The sequence below is a fragment of the Rhineura floridana genome, chromosome 3 (genome assembly GCF_030035675.1).
Source record: "Rhineura floridana isolate rRhiFlo1 chromosome 3, rRhiFlo1.hap2, whole genome shotgun sequence".
Lineage (NCBI taxonomy): Eukaryota > Metazoa > Chordata > Lepidosauria > Squamata > Rhineuridae > Rhineura > Rhineura floridana.
The window spans coordinates 229,753,258-229,768,204 of record NC_084482.1 but is presented as its reverse complement, the minus strand read 5'-3'; the positions used below and the strand labels follow the sequence as shown (position 1 = coordinate 229,768,204).

The 14,947-nt window shown below is 44.2% G+C and overlaps 1 pseudogene; it reads right to left on the bottom strand.

Annotated features, from left to right (window-relative positions):
• Positions 1 to 5,689: 5,689 nt before the first annotated feature.
• LOC133379109 (zinc finger protein 239-like) lies at positions 5,690 to 6,757 on the bottom strand (annotated as a pseudogene).
• Between the last annotated feature and the right edge of the window lie 8,190 nt (positions 6,758 to 14,947).

Here is a 14,947-nt window from a genome sequence, read left to right as displayed (position 1 = left end):
CTGCCCAGAGCCAGGCGCTGACAGACCGCACAGGGCTCGGGGCTCCAGAGCAAACCTGATAACTCCCCAGCCCCACCCATTAAGAAGCCTCTCTCTGCTGGGGGCTCCGGAATGCATATCATAAATGCATAATGATGTCATAAAAGCATAAAGAATTAGTAATCGGGATGCCCACCCCAAACTCTGCTCTGGGCCAGGACAAATCATATGCCCCAGGAAAAGGGAGGGTGTATTCTCCGAGATGCCAGTCTTTCCAAGCTAAAATAATGAAAATAGGGGAAAATACATAATTTGCGGTGACCACGCAAAATCTACTGTGGGCTATGAAAAATCATTCACTTCAGAGAAGTGGATATTGTTCTCTGCGAGATGCCACTGCCTCCGGCCTCGAAAGGTTTTTCTTGTGGACCCCCAGTTCCTTCTTTTTTTATACACACTGTTATGTTAGAGAGGACTGTGATGTTCCTATATATTAGTGTATATATGGTAAGTGTTGTTGTTTTAGAAGATACATGGTAAGTGGAGTGAAAGAGGAGGGGGAGTGAATGGGCAGTAGAATGCTTGATGATTGGCTGAGTGTTTAAAATGGCTGAATGTATAAAAGGAAGAGTGAGAGTGGAATCAGGGGGGGGAGAAGAGAACTGAGTGGGTTGCTTGGTGGGGTTTAGAGAGTTGTTTGACAGGAGAGAGTGAAGAAGGAGGGAGGTGGAGTTCGGATTAGTATTGAGTAAAACCATATGCTTATGTGCCTTAAGAAGAAATCTTGTTAATCTTGTTAGCTTTGTTATCTGTAATAAATACTTAATTTGGTTTACCAAAGGCCTGATCCTTGGCTGGGGTTTCACAGACCAGAAGGGAGGGTAAGGTAATGACCAAGGCTGAAGGGGAACTGTAACAAATGGTGGCAGCGGTGAAGAGAATAACAATACCAGTATTCAGAGTCTCTGGGAATACTAGTATTGGGACGTTACTGGTGGTTGCCTAGCAGGGGGATCTGTTGAGATCTGTGCTAGAGCGGGGAGAGAAACCATAAGAGAGAGCGGTCCGGACTGGTGGAGTCCCTGGTGGTGCCTAGAGACAGGCAGTAACCACGAGCAGGTCGGAACCTGACAGGGAGAGCCAGGGAAGGACGCATCACAAGGACACCCTCCCCTTTCCTGGGGTGCATGATTTGTCCTGGCCAAGGGGAGATTTCGGGTGGGCACTCCCAGTTACTTATTTTTTCCTTTGTGTTTTTGTCTATTTTGGTTTTGCGAAGATGCCCTCATCCATGCCCTGTGGCCGGCAGAACCTCTGGGGTGGATGGGATGCACTGGCATCTCCTAGAAGACACCCTCCCCTTTCCTGGGGTGCATGATTTGTCCTGGCCCAGAGCAGATTTTCAAGTGGGCACCATCACTTACTTATTTTTTGGGGTTTTATGATCTCATTATGAATTTATAATCATATCAGAAGCCTGATGATTTTGATCGCATAAATGTATTGTTATTCTTGACGGGGGAGTCCCCCAATCGCAGTGATATATCATACAGGGTACCCCAACATATGTTTTGGGGTTCAGAGACATGTTAACTTTGGCTTCAAGTGGCTGTAGCTGTCAACTTTTCTTCTTTTTAGTGTTTTGAACTTTCAAGCAAAACTGGAACTGGGAATTAGGAACAAAATTCAGAGTCATGATGTGCCCGAGGGATGCTTCGATCCAGCTCCAACACAGCCAGCCCAGCTCAGGGGAGAGGCAGACAGGACGGGGCAGAGCTGCAGCCTCCGATCTGGAGGTTCTGCAGGGAGGGGGGCTTAAGGGGGTCCTCGCCCTCTCCCACCCTCCCCTCTGCACTCCATTGCATACCTTTGTTTGAGGGGCCCCCAGTGCAACTCCGCTCTCCAACATCGCTGCGCACTAAGAGGTGCTCCACGCTTCCACCTGCATTTCTTGAAGAGAGGCGCGGCAGGAAAGGGAAGTCCCTCGTTTGGGCTCTTTCCTTTGGGTCTGTCCTCACTGGTTAACCCTTAAAGAGCAAAGTGGCTGAAGCTCCTCGGCTGCTTCGCAGGGAGAGCGAGGGGAAAGGGAAGCCCCTTTCTGGCCGGTGACCTTTTTGCACATTAAAAATAAGAATGCCATGCACATTTTTAAAAAAGGTTTTGAGGGAACAGCTTAGGTTAGCTTAAACCCTGTTTCCTTTACCTGTTAGATTTCTCTTTTAATTTCTCTTTTTTTCATGCATATTTTAAATTGTTCTTTGTGAAACACTTAGAGGCTTTCTGTCAAGTAAGCAGTATATAGATTTTGTTAAATAGATAAATACAGGTTACATACAGAAGTGCAGGGTATATTAATGATAGTGACAACCACCCTCCTGCCTGTTTTTGCTGCTGGGTTGAGAATGAGATGCTTTTTAACAGCTTCTCCAACAACAGACATTCCTAGGAGTCAGTAAGCATGAAAGAGGACAATGTTAGCTGCTTAGAAGAGTCTTCTCATTGGCAGAATTAACTCCTTTCACCTTGGCTCCAATAGCAGGAAAGTGATAATAATAAATAAAATAATAAATTTTATTTTTCAGCCACCTATCTGTCCGGGTTAGGGACACTCTAGGCGACGAACAACAAGAATAAAAACAATCCATATACATCAACATAATCAAGTTTTAAGCTAAAGAAACCATCCGTTAATTCAGTTATAACATAAAATTAGTAGTCCTGCCTGAACGGCCAGGTCTTCAAGGCTCGGCGATAGCTGGACAAGGAGGGAGCATGTCTGAGATCAAAAGGGAGGGAGTTCCAGAGGGTGGGGACCACAACAGAGAATGCCCTCTCTCTGGTCCGTACCAGCCTAGCTGTTCTCACTGGTGGGACCGAGAGAAGGTCTTGCAAGGCTGATCTCATCAGGTGGCACAATTGGTGATTCTGGAGGCATTCCTTCAGATATACTGGGCGAAACCATATAGGGTTTTAAAGGTCAACACCAACACCTTGAATTGGGCCCAACTGGTAACCAGTGAAGATCTAATAACACTGGGGTGATATGATCCCAGCGACGGCTATGCGTAATCAAGCGTGCCGCCGCATTCTGCACCAGTTGTAATTTCCAGACCGTTTTCAAGGGTAACCTCACGTAGAGCACATTGCAGTAGTCTAGGCGAGAGGAGACCAGGGCATGTATCACCTGAGGGAGCAGATGAACAGGAAGGTAGGGTCGCAATCTCCGTATCAGATGTAATTGATACCAGGCTGCCCGGCTCACTGCTGTAATCTGAGCCTCCATGGACAGCTGGGAGTCAAGTATGACCCCAAGACTGCGGACCTGGTCCTTCAGGGGCAAATTTACCCCATTAAGCATCAGGTCAGTAATTCCTAATTTCCTTTTATCTCCCACAAGCAATACCTCAGTCTTGTCAGGGTTCAGCTTCAGGCTATTCTCTCCCATCCATCCACTTACGGATTCTAGGCACTTGGACATGGTGTTCACAGCCAACTCTGGTGAGGACTTAAAGGAGAGATAGAGCTGAGTGTCATCGGCGTACTGATGGCACTGCAACCCAAAACTCCTGATGATTGCTCCCAGCGGTTTCACATAGATGTTGAATAGCATGGGAGAGAGGATAGAACCCTGTGGCACTCCACAATGAAGAGGCCAAGGGTCTGAAACCTCATCTCCCAATGCCACCCGTTGCTGCCTATCCGAGAGATAGGAACAGAACCACTGCAAGACAGTGCCTCCTATTCCCAATCCCTCTAGGCGATTTAAAAGGATACCGTGGTCAACGGTATCGAAAGCCGCTGAGAGGTCCAGGAGGACAAGGAAGGTGTATTCACCCCTATCCAATGCCCTCCTCATATCATCCACCAGAGCAACCAAGGCTGTTTCTGTTCCATGACCAGTCCTGAAACCCGATTGGTATGGATCTAAATAATCCGTTTCCTCCAAGTGTGTCTGTAATTGTGCAGCCACCACCCTCTCAATCACCTTGCCCAAGAATGGTAAATTAGAGACTGGGCGAAAGTTGTTTAACTCTTGAGGATCCAAGGACGGTTTTTTTAAGATGGGCTTTATTACCGCTTCCTTGAAGGCTGATGGCATTGCACCCTCTTGCAAGGATGCATTCACCACCGCCTTGATCCCTTCACCCAGTCTCTCTTTACAGCTCATAATGAGCCATGAAAGGCAAGGATCAGCCAGACAGGTGGTTGGCTTCACAGTACAGAGCACCTTGTCCACTTCCTCAGAGAGAAGAGGCTGAAACCGATCCCAACAGACCGGAATGCAACTGGCTGACTCTGGCCCACCTCCTGTCTCCACGGCGAGTGGAAGCGTGCTCTTCAGACGCTCGATTTTATCGGCAAAGTGTTTAGCAAAAGTATCACAGGAGATTTTAGAATGTTCCATGGGTTCCTGGGCAGCTGGACCGACCAGGCTTCGGACACTTGGAACAATCTCCTGGGACAGGACTCTGCCGACGCAATAGAGGCAGCAAAGAAATTTCTCTTTGCTGCCTTTGTTGCCAGCTGGTAGGCAGCTATTGCCGCTCTAACCAGTGTCCGATCGTCTTCAGTGCGAGATTTCCGCCACCGGGGGCATCAAGACTGCTACGGAGGTAACTTATGTCTGTTCCATGACCAACTGGTCTAGGGCACAGTCAGTCCAGAAAAAGAAACAGTCGTTCTTAAGGATCAGTCCAGGTCAGTCCCCAGCAGTTCCACAAAGGGTGAGAAAGGCTCCCTCTCTGAAACCCCAGAGTGACGCTGCCGGTCAGTGCAGACAAATCAGTCTTCAATGGAAGACAAGTCAAAGCACAGCACAGGTAAAGGTAGGCAAGCCTAGCCAGCTGGCGACCCTCATTCTATCTCCACAAGCATAAGAACAAAAACAGCAGTGGCTCTTGCCCCACTTCCAGCACTGCTAGCCGTGAGCATGGATTGTCTCCATAGAGATTTTGATGGCATGGCCCATGTGCATGCCCTGTTCACCACCTTTTCTCTCTTATCCTTTCATGTTAAAGTTAGAGGTTGAAGCCTTGTGGAAGTACTGATGTGTATTAATTGATGCTGTTAGAACATTGCATTCATAGGTCAAAGAGGCCTTTCCAGAGCCCCTCACAGAGTCTGGTCATCCCACTCTCCCTGGGGATTGGTGGCAAGGTTCATATCTACTGATGCTGATGGCCCATTCTGCCTGCAAGGTGCAAATAACTGCACAAGTGTCACAGCGCAAGAACGGAGCTGAGCTGAACCAGCTGTGACTTTGACCCATGAAACAATTTCCCTGTTGACCTTGTATCTTCCACACTCATTGTGGCACCTTGATTCCCAGGCACCTTAGACACTGCAAGGAAGAGGTGTTCTGGTGGTACAGTGGAATTTGGCTCTGTCAAGATTGGGTGAGTTCTGTGTTTTGGGAAACAAGAGCAAAGGAAAGAAAGGCATAGAGGTTGGTGTAAGTAAATGCAAACATTATTTCACCCTTGGAGGGGACAGGAAAAATAACCACACCCAGAATCCCACTTTCTGCCACGATTATCATGATTTTAATGCTTCCTGTAACTATTGTATTAAAATATTAATTTTATTTTGAAGCCGGAGTCGGACTCGCTACATTTCTACCAACTCCACCCAAAATTGCTTCCAACTCCCACTCCCACTCCACGATTCCAACTCCACAGCATGGGGTGAAGGGAAGTGGAACAGTTTGTGGTTAAGCTAAGAGAAGAACATTGTGGGGGTCTGAAACTCCCCATAAAAATCCTGTTTGAAGCCCGGCTTCCCCGTATGGATGCAGAGAAAGAGCAGAACTCTGCTTAAAGTTCTTTCCACATTCAAAGCATTTATACATCTCTTCCCTTAAACGGATCTTTTGATGTGCCTGAAGGTAGCCATTCTGATGAAATGTCTTTCAACACTACAAGCACGTATAAGGTTTGTTCCCTGTATGCGTTCTGTGATGCGAGGTAAGGTTGCCACTCTGACTGAAGCTCTTTCCACACTCCAAGCATTTATAAGGTTTGTACCCTGTGTGAGTTCTTTGATGCGAAGAAAGGCTGCTACTGTCACTGAAGCTTTTTCCACACTCAAAGCATTTATAAGGTTTCTCCCCTGTATGAGTTCTGTGATGCAAATTAAGGTGGCTACCCTGACTGAAGCTCTTTCCGCACTGAAAGCATTGATAAGGTTTGCCCCCTGTGTGACTTCTTTGATGCAAAGTAAGGTGGCTACTCTGACTAAAGCTCTTTCCACACTCCAAGCATTTATAAGGTTTGTCCCCTGTATGAGTTCTTTGATGCGAAGTAAGGGTGCTACTCTGACTGAAGCTCTTTCCACACTCCAAGCATTTAAGAGGTTTGTCTCCTGTGTGAGTTCTTTGATGCATTGTAAGGAGGTCACTCCGACTGAAGTCCTTCCCACACTCCAAACATTTATAAGGTTTTCCCCCTGTGTGAATTCTTTGATGCGATCTAAGGTTGCTATTGTCACTGAAGCTCTTTTCACACTCCAAGCATTCATAAGGTTTGTCTGCTGTGTGAATTCTTTGATGCGAAGTAAGGGTGCTATTGTCACTGAAGCTCTTTCCACACTCCAAGCATTGATAAGGTTTGTCCCCAGTGTGAGATCTTTGATGAGAACTCAAGGCACTACTCCACCTGAAGCTCTTTACACACTCCAAGCATTTATAAGGTTTGTTCCCTGTATGAGTTTTGTGATGCGAAGTAAGGTGGACACTCTGATTGAAGCTCTTTCCGCACTCGAAGCATTGATAAGGTTTGTATCCTGTGTGAATTCTTTGATGCAAAGTAAGGTGGCCACTCCGAGTAAAGGTCTTTCCACACTCCAAGCATTTATAAGGTTTGTCCCCTGTGTGCTTCTGTCGCTCCTCTTGTCTCTTTGCTCCCTCTTGACTCCTCAGTTTCTGCTCCTGCACCTGCTCCTCAGCTTTTTCCAGTGATACTTCAGATGGTTCTCCCTCAGCCTTGGACCCCCAGATGTGTCCTGATGGAATGAAAAAGAAAGGAGATAAAGTGCTGTGGAGAAATCCTGTGAATATATTATGATTTGTACTTCTGGGAGCTCTGTTGATATAAGAGTTTAACTGTCAAAGCTCGAGGCGTTGTACGGAGTTAGTTTAGTAGTAGGTGCTTGGTAACAGGCTTTGAAAAGAGACCAGAGAGAGACAACAGTAACAAAAATTTGCTCCCTTGTTCCTCCATTTAAGGTGAACAGCCCAGTACTTATGAACAGCTGGAATTTACAAACCTAGGATGGATCCTGTCTGACAGGAACATGGCCCTTTCAACTGCCCAGAGGGCAACTCGCATCCCCTCCCTCCCTCGCAAAATGTTACCTGCAACATGACACTCTATTTGTTTAATCTATATGTAGAACATATTATATAGAAAGCTGGATTGGAAGAAGATGCAGGAAGTGTGAAAACTGGAGGGAGAAATATCAATAATTGAAGATATGCGGGGTTACTCTTGAAAATGGTCCAGAAGCTGCAACTGGTACAGAATGTGGCAGCCCACCTGATTAAAGGAAGCCGCCGGCGAGATCACATTACTCCAGTGTTAAAGAAGTTACACTGTTTACCAGTTATTTTCCAGGCCCAATTCACGGTGTTGGGTTACCCTATAAAACCCAGCATGGTTTCAGCGCAGTCTATTTGAAAGAGTGTCTCCATCATCATTAGAGATGCCGCTCAACAAGATCAACCTCAAAAGGCCTTCTCTCCATCCCACCAGTTAAAACAGGTAAAGTGGTGTAGACTAGGGAGAGGGCTTTTTCAATTGTGGCCCCCAACTTCGTGGAATTCCCTCCCAAATGATCTCTGCCATGCCCCCACTATGATGAGCTTCCGCCGGGCCTTGAAGACCTGGCTGTTGAGGCAGGCTTTTGGGGTGGGCTAGGTTTTACTATTACTGTTGAGATGTTAATGTTTTAATGTAATTACATGTTTTTATTTTGTACGTCGCCCAGAGTGGCTGGACAGCCAGCCAGATGGGCGACTAATAAATCAAATAAATAAATAAATAAATAAATAAATGCAGACGATACCATACTCACAGCAGAAGCCAGTAATGATTTGAATTGAATGCTGATGAAAGTTAAAGAGGAAAGCACAAAAGCAGGACTACAGCTGAACGTCAAGAACACTAAAGTAATGACAACAGAAGATTATGTAACTTTAAAGTGGACAATGAGGACATTGAACTTGTCAAGGATTATCAATACCTCGGCACAGTCATTACCCAAATTGGAGACAATAGTCAAGAAATCAGAATAAGTCTTGGATTGGGGAGGGCAGCTATCAGAAAAGATCCTCAAATGTAAAGATGGATCACTGAACACCAAAGTTAAGATCTTTCAGACCATGGTATTCCTGATCTCTATGTATGGATGTGAAAGTTGGACAGTGAAAAGAAAAATCAACTCATTTGGAATGTGGTGTTGGAGCAGAGCTTTGCCGGTACTATGGACCATGAAAAAGACAAATAATTAGGTGTTTAGAACAAATTAAACCAGAACTGTCACTGTAAGCTAAAATGATGAAACTGAGGCTATCATACTTTGGACACACCATGAGAAGACATGATTCACTAGAAAAGACAATAATGCTGGGAAAAACAGAAGGGAGTAGAAAAAGAGGAAGGACGACAAGAGATGGATTGTTGCCATAAAAGAAACAACAGACTTGAACTTACAAGATCTGAACAGGGAGGTTTGGGATAGATGCTACTGGAGGTCACTGATTCTGGGGGTCGACATAAGTCATAGTCGACTTTAAGGCACATAACACACACACACCTATACTACGTGAATTCAGCTTTAATTGATCCGAGAGAGCCCAGTGCCCAGCAAACCTATGTGGGAAGAAATATCCTTAAAAGGTGGGCTGTGATATGCAGCCTTTGTGCCTCATCCACCATCAGGAAAAAGCCTGCAGTGGACCAGCCAAACAGCTTTACACCTGAGAGGACCATTATCCTGGAGGTAAGTAGTGACTTAGGATCAGGTAGATACTTGAGCTAAAATGTGTGTTCCTCACTACCGGGTAAAAGGATTTTGAGGTGCTAAAGAAAAGCTGACTCTTGAGATTAGTGGCAGCAACAGGGGAAAGTGTTGGTTTTAGGCCTTACACAGTAAGTTAAAGAGGGCTCTGGCTGGGATGCTCAGGGGGTGCTGTCCTAGGATCCCAGAAATATCAGTACTAAATTGGCCTCCCAGAGTCCTCCTGTCTGGGAAAAGGGGGTGTAGGAAATGATGGCAGTTCTACCGATAATCTGAAATGCATTGTGGGTCAGATTTGCAAAGCAGGGGTGCCAGGAAGGGAGTAGGAAGGCTATCCTTAACCTCTCCTAATTCTAACAGCATAAATTGCCATCTCATTAATCTCCTGTATGATCTCCTTGTACAGAGCTCTCTAGTCTGGATCCAGCTGAGCCTGTTCCTCCTGGGAGAAGTGCAAGGACCCTTTCTCAAAGGTCACCAGTCCCTGGAAGAAGAAAACCATTGCCTTCTTCATTGATACTTCCATTCAAGGCATGGACATCATCTGCCCTCCACTCACGCTCTGAAGAGAGATGGGGGAAGCAGGAACTTTTCCTTTAGTGTTCACAAATCACCTCAGGTCCAGATGGCATCTACCGGAGAGGTCTTAAAACAACCCAAATGTGACATTGCTGATCTTCTAACAAAGAGTTGCTACCATATGGACTGGCAAATGTATTACAATTTGAAAGTCAAAAGGACACAGAAGGTAACCGGGAAATCAGAGGCCTATTAGCTGTTCCAGAAAAAGAAGTGGAAAATATTATTAGACAGAATTCCCAAACACAGAGTGCAACACAGCAATTATGGGATATGAGGAAATATGCTCTCACGCATCAGTAAGTGTTTAAAGATCAGGAAGGAGAAAGCAGGAATAAATGAATAGTTCTCCCAAAGGAGGGATGTAAGAAGTGCCCCCCCCGCCAATCATCAGGATTAGGACCTGTGCTTTTAAACTTGTTTCTAAATGACATGGATGTGGGGTGAGAAGTGAGGTAACCAACTTTACTTTTTTTTTTTTTAATTAATTTTTATTCCAATTTTCAAAACCAAAACAATACAAAAAGAAAACAACACAAATCAATAACTAGTACAATACAAAAAGAAAGAAAAATATATATATATATAAAAAAGAAAGAATATTGACTTCCGATTTGTCATAGTTCAGCTATAAATCTATAATATATAACAAACCTATCTCTTAATAGATTATAAAATCACCTTCCTCCAACGGTTATCTTAGTTGGTTTCAAATCTCATTAACATCATATCATTTTAATCTTCCACAAAAAGTCAAAGAGAAGTTTCCAATCCTTGAGATATATGTCAATCAATTTTTTTTCTAAATAAACATGCCAATTAATCCAACTCATCAAATCTACTAAATCCAGTAATTTTAAATCGCTCTTCTGTCGTTATCCATATTGGGTCCATCTTCCATCTTTATGCACCCAAAAATCTTGCTGTCATAGTCATATAATAAAAGTCTGATAGGAATTTCCTCCATCACAGATGTTTTCTTACCATCAAATCCAAACGTATCACTGAAGTGTTGTTGCAAAGCCGCATCTCTGTTCCTCTTTTCCACATGATACACTAGTATATCTCTTGAAGGTTTTTCCATTGACACAAAACAGGGATTAATTCTGTTAACTTTCTCCATTTCAAGTTCCTTCCAGTCCAAGAATTTTCTTGAACCGATAATATCTTTATCTCCAATCTCTTCAATTCCTTCAAGGACAGCGCTGAATTCCAAACTATAATATTTGTCTCCAGGATCCATCACAGCCAGAAAATCCAAATCTTTTTTCATGTCCATAATTAAGCCAATCTCCATAGTTTGAACCTTGCCTTTAATTTCTCTTCCATCCTTTTTTTGTTTTCCAGATCTATCTTTATTCTCCTTTCTCATAGAATCCTGAGTTTCGTGAAATTCAATTCTCCACGCTTGTCTATTATTTCTCAGTTCTTGTTTTATTGAGTTAATCCCATTCATTATTTTCTGAAACATGTCTAGAGATAAAGTCCCTTCTTGTACATCCATGATCTTCTTAATTGTCATTCTTAAAACCAAAGGAACAAAACTCCTTCAATTTTCAATGTCCCAAACAGAGAGCAGCTTATTTCTTTAACCAGTTACAAAGGAGTTAATCTTTCCAGCAAACTAACGTCACACGCTAGACAGCCCTTATCTCTTATCTGCCCAGAAGTGTAAGAACGGCTTTAGTTCACAGCGTCGAAATAGCTAGTAGCAGAGAGAATGAGCAGATTCGTCAAAAAGAAAAAAAAAAGTAGATCAAGAAAAATAGTCCCAGCCAATAAATCAAAAAGATTTCTTATCTCTTTCAATCAGAAATCTCTCATCCGTTTAATCTTTAGAATGCTATTTTCCATGTCAGCTTTTTGCAATAAAAAAAAAGATACGCTATTTATATTTTCTTCCCCCTTAGTTCCGTGAATAAAAAAAGGAAAGTCTTACCTCACCTAGGTTATCTCAATTGCTGTTACTTTGACAAATCTCTTTAGCTGTATAGATAAGAAAATGATGAATGTAGACAGGAGGATGTTTGCCTGTTAATCCGTATAAAAAAAACGGGTCACTTATCCAGCTGAGCTAGCATAAAAATCCTCGCTCTGTCTGAGCTGCTGGAAGATAGACAATTCTGACGAATTCCAGACTCCAACAATCAAAACAAAGCTATGTAGGAAATCTCACGTTTCTTCTTTAACCGGAAGAAATTATTCCCAGTCAGAAAAGAGCCTTCTGACTGAATTTAAACTGGAAAAGTTTCATCCAAGATGAGAGCTCGTCTCAGAGGCTGCACAGGCGTAGGGATCCTCCTGGGAAGTCCACAACTTTACTGTTGATATCAAGTTCAGGGTGATTAAAATAAAGAGGGATTGTGAGGAACTCCGAAAGGAACTCTCCAAGCATTGCAAATGCAATTAAATGTAAGCAAGTATAAAGTGATGCACAGAAGTGAAAAATCCTAAGTGAACCGGTGGTGACTGACAGTAGACCTTGAGGTCATAGTAGATGCCTCAATTAAGATACTGATGTTATAGCTATGAAATTGGTGAATTAAATGTGAGGGATCATTAAGACACAGATTGAAAATAAAACTGCCAATATCATAATGCCATTATACACATCTAAGATGTGATCCTACTGCTTGACCACAAAAATAGCATTCTAGAGGTGGAAGCGGTAGAGAAATGGGCAACCAAATTGATCAAGGGTCACAACATTTGGGGATTTTTCTCATAGAAAAAAAGGAAAGAGGAGACATGATAGAAGTGTATGATCACAGCAGACATTTAAAGCACATTGAACACAAATGTAAAGCACATGGCTTCCCCCAACGAATCCTGGATAATAGTTTTTCCTCACTGCGCTACATTCCCAGCACCCTTCATAAACTACAACTCTCAGGACTCTTGGGCGGAAGCCATATGCTTTCAATGAATTTTGTTCACTTGTAAATGCTTGGAGTGTGGAAAGGCCTTCAGTCACAGTGGCTCAATTTTACCTGTCTTAAGCAAAATTGCACAGGAGTAAATACCACTGAACTCAATAAGCAAGCATATGATCAAACCTGCCCTCCCCTCCCCCTTCCTTTCCCCTCCTCCTCTCCTCCTCCTCTTCCACCCCATGGTCAGTTTTACCTATCCTAACCATGACTGCATAGGAGTAAATCCCATGGAACTCAATAAGCATGCAAATTATCAGACCTGCCTGTGCAGTCCCCCGAGCATCACCTCTTGCTTGCCTTCATTACCTTTTATCGGGGGGGGGAGTAGGAGGGAAATGAGGGGGTGTCCCTTTGGGTTTTCACTCCCTTTTTTTGGTTGATTGACAGTTATATCTGCCTGCTTTATCCTCCTTTGTGCATCTCTTCTAGAAATTGTGCATTTGAATCCCCCGGGCGGGGCCTGAGCTGCCTCTTGAAACAACAGAGAACGTAGTCATGCTGTAAGGACTGGATGTCAGCCTTCAACCCAGGGATGGGGAACATCTGGCCCGGGGGACTCTTCTTATTTTCAACGCCTATGGCGGGTTGTGTAAAGCTCCAAACACCAGTCCCAGAGGAGCTGCCAGTTGGGGCACAAATCATCCATCACTGGCCACAGAGGAGAGAAATAGAAACTCCCTTTCCCAAAATGCTGCAGATTCCAGGTTGTCAGAATGTTTTGACTAGCAGTTATGTTGGATGTAGTTGGATTTGTAACTATACTGTTTATTTGTGTTGTTTTGTATTTTACTGTGGTATGTCCCATGGACACACAGCCAGTGTGTGGTGTACTGGTTAAGGTGCTGGACTATGACCTGGGAGACCAGGGTTCGAATCCCCACACAGCCACGAAGCTCACTGGGTGACCTTGGGCCAGTCATTGCCTCTCAGCCTCAGAGGGAGCCAATGGTAAACCACCTCTGAATACCACTTTCCGTGAAAATCCTGTTCATAGGATCGCCATAAGTCAGAATCGACTTGAAGGCAGTACACACACACACACACATGTCCCACGGAGATGTGAGGGATGCAGGCAGGACATAAACACTTTTAAACAAAAGGGGGGGGAATGTATCAGTGGAGAAACTCTCCGGCTCTTCCTGAGATTGGCTTGCCCTGTCAGTGCATGGAAAAGAGTTTCCTGCGTCTGCAGACAGGTCAAGGCCATCTTTTGAAACTTCACAATGAAAGAATAAGTAGAATGGGAATCCACGGAGCTGGATCTATTTTAAATCTCTCCTAGAAGGCTGGAGTGGCAGACTCCGTGACACCCTGTTTGCTACCAGTAATTCTTATTCAGAATTCTTATTCTTAATCATTGTCTTGTTACGTGTTAAGGATTGTCTTCTCCTTCCAGGAGCCTGTGTGGATGTCCTGCTTCCCAGCCCCCCGCATCTCATGGGTCAATTGCATAAACAACAGCAGAAATCTCATGCCCCTATCTCATGCCCCCATCTCTACACTCTGCCCCTCATCCTCCCACCATCTCCAGATGCAGGAGTGACTCTTCTTGAAACGCTTCGGCTGCATTAGACGCCTTGGCAAGGGACTTGATTCACCAATATTCTAGTCCCCCAGATTTTTTTTTTCATTGCACCTGCTCACTCTTTCTCCTCTTTCATATGCATTTCTTATTGGAAGTGGGACAAGAGCAGTGAGCGTCCTCCAGCTGGCTAGGCTTGCTTTCCTTTACCCATGCTGTTCTCTGCCTGTTTTCCTCCCCTTGTAAGGGATATGCTCAGAGAAGCTGGCCTGCCCCTCCTTCCTTTCTCTTCTTCTTAAAGAGAGGAGACCCCTTTGTCTCTGCTCTCCCTCCTGAGCCATGAGGGTGACTCCCAAGACTGGGCGTTGTACCTCCAACTTAGTTAGTTAGTTAGAAGTAGGTATGCCTTTCTATCTACTACTATTTTTAAGTCTCAGTGATCTCAGTGCAGGGTAAAAGCCTGCTTCTCAGGTAAATACACACACGCAGGCACACAGCATTTCAGACCTCTGTTGAACTCTGCTTCATTTATTTATTTATGTATTTATTTACCGCCCCATAGCGAAAGCTCTCAGGACAGTTTACAGTATAATAGCCCCCCCCCTTAAGGCACTTCGCTAATGCGGCGGTCTCAATTCGATGCAATTAGAGTAAAGCCCCACTGATATGGCGCTTGTTCCTCTTTTACGGCAGTTTTTGGGCATCGTGCACCATTGTATTCAATGAGTTCTGCTTTACAGCGGTTTTCACTTTACAGCGGGGGTCCGGAACGTAACCCGCCATATGAGTGGGGCCCTACTGTAACTAAAAACATTAAAAACAAATATACAAATTTAAAAACACATCTCTTAAAAACAATTTAAAGCAATTTAAAAACACATGCTAAAATGCCTGGGAGAACAGGAAAGTCTTCTTTACA